Source organism: Hesperophylax consimilis, chromosome 23 (assembly GCF_061612785.1).
Source record: "Hesperophylax consimilis isolate HC1 chromosome 23, BYU_Hcon_1.0, whole genome shotgun sequence".
NCBI lineage: Eukaryota > Metazoa > Arthropoda > Insecta > Trichoptera > Limnephilidae > Hesperophylax > Hesperophylax consimilis.
Window position 1 is genome coordinate 29,912,347 of NC_142858.1, and position 7,775 is coordinate 29,920,121.

Genomic DNA, 7,775 nt, shown 5'->3' on the forward strand with positions numbered 1-7,775 from the left:
TATCAATACAAAATAAATCACAAGAAGAAAAATTGCACACAGAACATAGTAGGAATCAAACCTACATCTCTGGTTTAAAAAAACAGTGCTCTTATCATTAGGCCACAGGTATAAAGATTTTGAAAAAACAAACAATCATTGAAATCAATTTATAAACATATTTTTATTAAATAATCACACTAGTCTTTTTCAGAAAATATTTAAGCGATTTAATACAATTATACACTTTAGAAATTGATTAAGGACCAGTTGTTTCGGAGAATTTGAACAATTCATCAAATTTCAACGTTAATTTGCGAGTTCTGTGAAAGTCCTATTCAAGTTCTGATATTATATCATTATAGGCTAGTTGCTTGACAGAACTGAAATAATAACAGAACTAGAAAATATCTTTCACAGAACTCGCAAATGAACGTTGAAATTTGAAGAATTGTTCAAATTTTCCGAAACAACCCGTCCTTAGAATGCAGTAAAATAGTCATGCATTACCTTAATTCTACTTGGATGTCAACTTTACAGGAATAAACTATTCAATCTTAATTTCGAAGTATTTGTTCGTCCCTTGATTACCTCTTGCTCTGTCACGACCAGTGTGATTGTCCAGTCCAATGGGATTGCTGTAGAAAAGTTATCAAGTACCTATTGCCCTGTCATAACCTAGCCAGTATCCGCCGTAAAAGTGCATAATTATCTCAAGTGCCTGTTGTGATGTAATCTAACTGTATTATGGTGCAAATCAACGATAGTGAAAAATTAAAACAAATTAAATTCACCACTAAACCATCAACCGAAGACTTGCAGCCGTGAGTTTGCTTTATTGTGTGATTACTCTTCTTTGGTGTGGGGCATTCAGACAAGCATCGGGAACAACAGGTGTTCATTATGCAATCAATTCCTTTTCTGTGACCCGTGAGATGTCGCAAACAACCATGTCATCTGCAGTACATATTAGAATTAAGGTAACATATGATATCTTTCTGCCTTCACAACACAGATTGCTAAACAAACAAAAAAAACATGTGAATTTATTTGGTTCCTACAATGATGCCTTAATGGTAGATAATCTAAAAAGCTCGAAGAAGATGGCGCTAGTGTGATGGGCGGTCATTTGCATTATATGACAGCTATGAGATACAGTTTAAGAGATATTGTTTTAAGGATTTTTGCAATGCACAAAAAAACTCGTGTAACCCTTTCCGTCATGGAGTTTTGGCTAATTCTTTGGTCGTGCAGAATTATCTGACTCCTCTTACCCTAATCAGCAACGGACAGTGGTCTCTTTTTAGAATACACACGCCTCTCAGCGCCACAACCCATGGGCCTCTAGATATATTTAAATATTTGGTAACAACAAAAGCGTTTCATCGCTAACTCTGGCATGACCTTAGTATGGGGGCTTTTTTATAACGTTTTCATGTCAAAAATTCTATAAAATCCAGATTGTAATGCGTAGCAAAATAATATATTAGAACTTAAACTACCGTCTATTCCAGTGCTCCGCAACCTTTTCTCACCTACGACACACCAAATTTCCTCCTCGAATTCCGCGGCACACCAAAAGCTAAAATATATAGATATTAATTTGATACACAAATTTTACAATAATTCCTTGTTTTTTATTTGAAAAGTATACATACATACATAGAAATATAAAAATTTTATTTTTACGCAATCTTCATAATTATTATTTTTTTTTTTTTTTTTTATTGGTTTTCAAGTTACAATCCCGTTAAACTTCAATAAAGCAGTTTGTCAACAGGATGTTAATGATCAATTACATACATACACACATAATATTATTACTATAACTATACAATTAACACACATAAATTAATATAAACTATCTCTATTTAGTAACCATTGTTTCAGTATATATCTTAATCTATTTGTGGAATCGCAATTTTTTATATTAATGGGTAACATGTTAAGCATTTTTGGCACGTTAAATTCTAGGGTTCGCCGTCCGTATTTATTATTATATTTTGGAACAAGCATTCCTTCATTCTTCGTAAACCTTGTATTATATTCATGTTCCACTTTTCTTTTATAATCAGACTCAGATATATGTTGAATCAATATTTTGTACCATAATAAGGCCTGCACCGGTAATATTGTTAAATTCCGATACAACAATGATATGTTTCGTCTCTGTGAAAAAATATGTTTTTGGGCTAATAACTTCACCAAAGAATTTTGTACTGATTGCAGGTGGTTTAAATTAGTTTTACAAGAGTGACCCCAAGTAGTTAAACCATACCGTAAAGTTGATTCTGCGAGTGATAGGTAAATAATTTTTAAAATATTCACCGGAACGAAACATTTCAGTTTGTATATCCTACCCACTATCGCTCTCAGCCGCTTGCAAGTTTTGTTTATTTGTGTATCCCATTTGAAATGACAATCAACAGTCACCCCCAAATAAACGTATTCATTTACCAGTTCAATACTTTCACACATACATGTCTGTAAAATGTTTTGATGAATACATATAAAGTTATGTGAAATTATTTTAGGCATGATCTGAAATGAAGCATGTGGAGACCGTATGTGCATCAATTTAGTTTTCTTGGTATTAATGATTAGACCTGCGTCATGTGACCATTTTATCAGGGACGTAAAGTCATGTTGCATATATTTAATCGCAATGGATAATTGTTCATCAGATATGACAAGAGCAGTGTCGTCAGCATATACAAAGTGTCTTACATATTTAAATATTTTTTTCATTATTGATACAAATATAATATAAAGGGTTGGACCCAAAATCGACCCCTGCGGGACTCCAGCACAGATTTTTTTCCTCCCACTCATTTTTTCTAATATTTTTACACATATATGTCTATTAGATAAATAATTTTTAAACAAATTAAGTAGGTTACCTCTAATTCCAATTGCTTCTAAGATTTTTAATAATTTTTGTGGGTCAATTGTATCAAACGCTTTGGAGTTATCTATAAATAGTACTAAAACATGTCTTTTATGGTTTAATTCATTATTAATATAATTTGAAAAATCCTGTAATAAATGCTCTGTGCTTTTTTTCTTTTGAAAGCCATATTGTTTTTGGTCTATAATGTCAAATTTTTCTAAGTATTTATTTAATTTTAAGGAAATATATTTTTCAAAAATTTTTTCAAGTGCAGGCATTATACTGATAGGTCGATAGTTTCCTATTTCTGAGTGCTTTCCTCCTTTGTATATAGGTCTAATAATAGCACATTTAAGATCATTTGGCAATTCAGCTTCTATAATAAGTCTATTAACTAAGTGCGTTATAATAGGTCCTAAAATATCTATATGTCTTTTTATGTCGTACATTCTTATGTTGTCCATTCCCAAGGATTTTGAATTTTTCATTTTCTTAACAATATTTTTTATCTCAGTGAGAGTTGCCTTTGGTAAATACATACTGTGAGGTAATTCTATTTGATTAACATTGGATGCCTTAAAATCACATCTGTGCAACATTTGGCTTATACTATCTGAGAAATAATTTACATATTGGTTTGTTACACTCTCCACCGTTTGTTCCTTTAACACATATCGTGAGATGACTTCATCACAATTACTTTTTGTTTTTCTTCCCAACAATTTATTTATTTCATCCCATGTTTGCTTAGTATTATTGAAACTACGTTTGAATTTATCTTTAAAATAACAATTTTTTCTTTTAGTAATTAATTTGTTGACATTATTTCGCATGTACCTGTATTCATTTTCATAAGTTTTATTACAAGGAGAATTTTTCCATCTTCGAAACAATAAATCCCTTTTTTTTATTAACTCTAAAATATCTGTAGTTATCCATTTTTTGATCGCATGTGGTCTTTTGGTTGGTTTTTCAAAAAATGACACAGTACTTTTTTCATATAAATTAATGAAATTATTTTTAATTTGATGATACAAAAAGGTACTTTCTTGTTCATTAAGTAAAGAATTCCAATGTATTTCTCGGATGTGATTATCAATATGTTTTTGGGACAAAATTGTTATCTTTTTCATGTTTTTTAATGGTTCTTTTTGCACATCATATTTAATATTAACGGCTGTCATATAGTGATCTGCTATGGAAATCTCGCATACACACGCTGATAGCGAGTCCACTTTTTTAAGCCCGTTACTGTACCTAACGTATATATGATCTATGCATGATTGTGTTATGCGCCCGCTAACAATTGCTTCACGCGTCACACCGTCTATGCATTTGATCAAATAATTGCTTGCAAGAATATTTTCATATGAGTTTACTACAGGATCATTAAAATTCATCAAGTTTATATTAGTGTCCCCAAAGAACAAAACATTGTCTCGAAGGCCTATGAAATCCGTCAGAATAGATTCAATTTCCCTGATAAAAGATAGTTTGTTAAGATTCGGTGGTCGATATATCGCTAATATACTCAAACTTTGTTTATTTGGAAGAGTAATTATACCAAAAACATTTTCAAAATAATTTGATTCTAGTGGTGATTGTTTAAATACCATACTGTTTCTTATATATAGCGATATGCCCCCACCTGATTTATTATTACGACAATAGTTGTAATTTGAATAGCCCGGAATCTCATACATATTAATTTGGTCAGCTTGTATATTTGTTTCGCTAATCATTAAAATATCTATACGCTCCCAACAATTTCTTAAATAAACATGCAAAACATCCCAATTCTTACATAATGATCTGATATTTACATGAATACAAATTAATTCCCCTACATCACTTTTTTTAATATTTATCCACTGTTGTAGATCGTTAGTTCTTAAAAAATCTACTTCATTATCTTCTTCTAGATAATTACTTAAAGCAATGTTTTATAAAATAATTAGTTCAAATTCTGTGCTATTAATATGATAATTTATTACAACCTCTCTGGTTACTATACCTAAGTATTTATTTGAGTAATGATTGAAAGGTAGGTTTACATATGTCATTTTTATATTTATTTCAATTTTAATGCAGTTTGTAAGAATTATTGGGTAATCTAAAATATTAACAATAATGAATTTCGTCAGAATGAGTACTGCAACACCTCTATTATTATTTTTGTTTATTGTCGTCTGAATATATTTAAAATAAGAGTGCCGCCGTTGATAAGCAATCGGCAGTGACTCATGATTTGTAAATGGCTTGTTTAACACTATGCCGTCAGGCTGAATATTTAAATTATTGATTTTAATTAAAATAGTTAATTTATTCTGCATTGTAATCAATTTTTTGTTTGGCAACTTTTAACATATAATTTCTAAACTTACATGCTATACTATTTGGTAGGTGATCCGTAGGGAAATTTTTTTGTTTCTTTTGATTAGAATCCCAGCAGTTGGCACATTTGGGGGGGCAGTCCAGAGATTTGCATTCCCGGTATTGGTGGTCCCCGGCGCAGTGCATACATCTTGGATCCTTTATTTTATCTAGGCATTTATGTGCAGTATGGCCAAATCTTAGACAATGGTAGCATTGCGTTAAAGGGTAGCAGTCTTCAACATATATCCTCAAGAATCCTAAGTTGACACGTTTTTTTCTTATAAGGTAATCTCTCATGTTTCCATTTGTTTCGACAATTATATTGTGGGACTTATTTCTTTTGTTGTCGGTGATAGCTTTCACCTGAAATATATCAGGATTTTGATCTGTCATTATTTTAATGTCATCATTTTGGAGTCTTAAGTCTGTTAAAAATTCTTCTTTTGTGTAATTTGTTTGTATTCCTTTGAATATTACACACGGTTTTTTTCTTTGTATTTCTTCTGCCGTAATGTCTTTTTTTGATATTTTGTTTATTTCATTTTTCAGTTTGGTTGCATCTTCTTTTTTAGGGCAAGTTATAATTAATCTGTTGTTAGTTATTTTTTTCATGCTGTTTACTCCGATGCCCAGAGCAGATATTTTAATTTTATTTTGTATTGTTTCCTTAAGTTGGTCTTGATTTTGGTTCGTATTTAATGAAGTTATTATAATTGGAAAGTTTTTTTCTTCAATCTCTTCTTGGTGATAGTTGGTTTTTACTGCTGACGCGTACGTTACTCTTTCATTTTTAGTTTTTAGCATTTCCTTCAGCATTGTATTTTTTTCTTTCAGTTTTGCTAGGTCTATCGCCATATGCGAAATATTTTCCATAATAGAGCTAATTTTTTTCGAGATTTCTATTTTTGTTTCTTTTGTGATTCTTGATTCATCGAATAATGCGGTCATTTCAGCAATTTCTTTCTTAGCTTTGGATATGTAGTCATGCGGATCAACTTCTTCCTCCATCGCAACGTTTTATTTATCCTGTTTTGTATTCGGGTCTCAACGTGTTAGTGCGACTAACGTACAGTTACACGCGTCCGTTGCCTGCCAGGTTGCAGACTGTACTGATTTAGAAAATAATAATAAATTAATGAGCGATTAATTGTTAAATTAACCTGCGCTTGTTTCAATGAACACAAAAGTTTTATATTCGGCTCGATTTTTGACAGCGCAGCCCGAAGTTCTTGGAAGCATGACAGCTTATCATTTTTAATTAATACAAGCGTTGAAAAACTTTGCTCACATAAATATGTCGTTGAAAATGGAAGTAGTGTTAAGAATGCTTTGACGGAAATGTGAGGATATTCTTTTTCAACGTAAATCCAGAAAACATCTAATTGATCTTCGGAGAAGTGAAGTTTTAATGTCATATCATTATTTAAATCTGTAAATTCCACTCGAATTTGCAGAGGCAGTGCTTCCGTAGAATTTATTGCATTGGTTGCAAAAGGATTTCGAATCCAATCGTATTGTTCCGTATTAATGGAATAAAAATACCGACCAAATTTCTGCTGAAGCATACCTAAATGTTGTTGGGTCAGATCCACAGTTAATTGTTTGTTTTCAATTGTACTATGGTTGATCCTTTGGTACATTTCCAAACATCCTTTTTGCAACTCTTTCTGCCAAAGTTCGTTACTAAGTTCATTCAAATGCTTGAATATATCAGCCATGTATGCAAGTTTGGCTATCCAGTAATTATCATCGAGGTGCTGATATAGTTTGGACATATTTTGATTTAAAAGAAACTCACACACCTCGTGACGAAGCTCAAACAATCTAGCCAAAACTTATAGCCAACGAATTTCAGTATAAAACAATAAGGATTCATATTCGGCTCCCATTTCTGCACAGAGTATTCTAAAGATTCGCGAGTTTAGGGATCTTGATTTAATTATGTTTACGATTTTAATGCATTCATTCATCGTGTTCAAAATTTCCTCCGGTAAATTTTTGACCATCAATGCTTCTCGATGTATGCAGCAGTGTGTAAATTGTAACGTTGGATTTTTTTGTTTTACACAAGAGACAAAACCCTTTTTACTACCCGTCATTGCCGCAGCGCCATCCGTGCGAACAGCAATGCAATTGTTCCATTTAATATTATATATGTTGAAGAGATCATCAGTTACTTGAAAAAATTCTTCACCGGTAGTTCGCTCTGGAACCTCCTTACAAAATAAATAATGTTATTTAATAAAGTCCTCGTCAACGAAAAGTACAATAGCTATCAACTGTGCTTTATTTTTAATATCGGTTGTTTCGTTTTTTTTTTTTTTTTTTTTTTTTTTTATATTTACTCCACACAGGAGGCCCTGAAGAAAATAATTTCCCTCGGGGCCTATGTCATCTTTGGGGATGCTGTGTGGAGGGTCTTTTTGTGGAGAGGAAGGAGTGAACATGGGTCTTGAAGAGTCCCATGTTGTAGGAGGGAGGAAACACAGAGGCCGGCAGTTCGTTCCACAGCCGAGCTGTTGAACTTAAG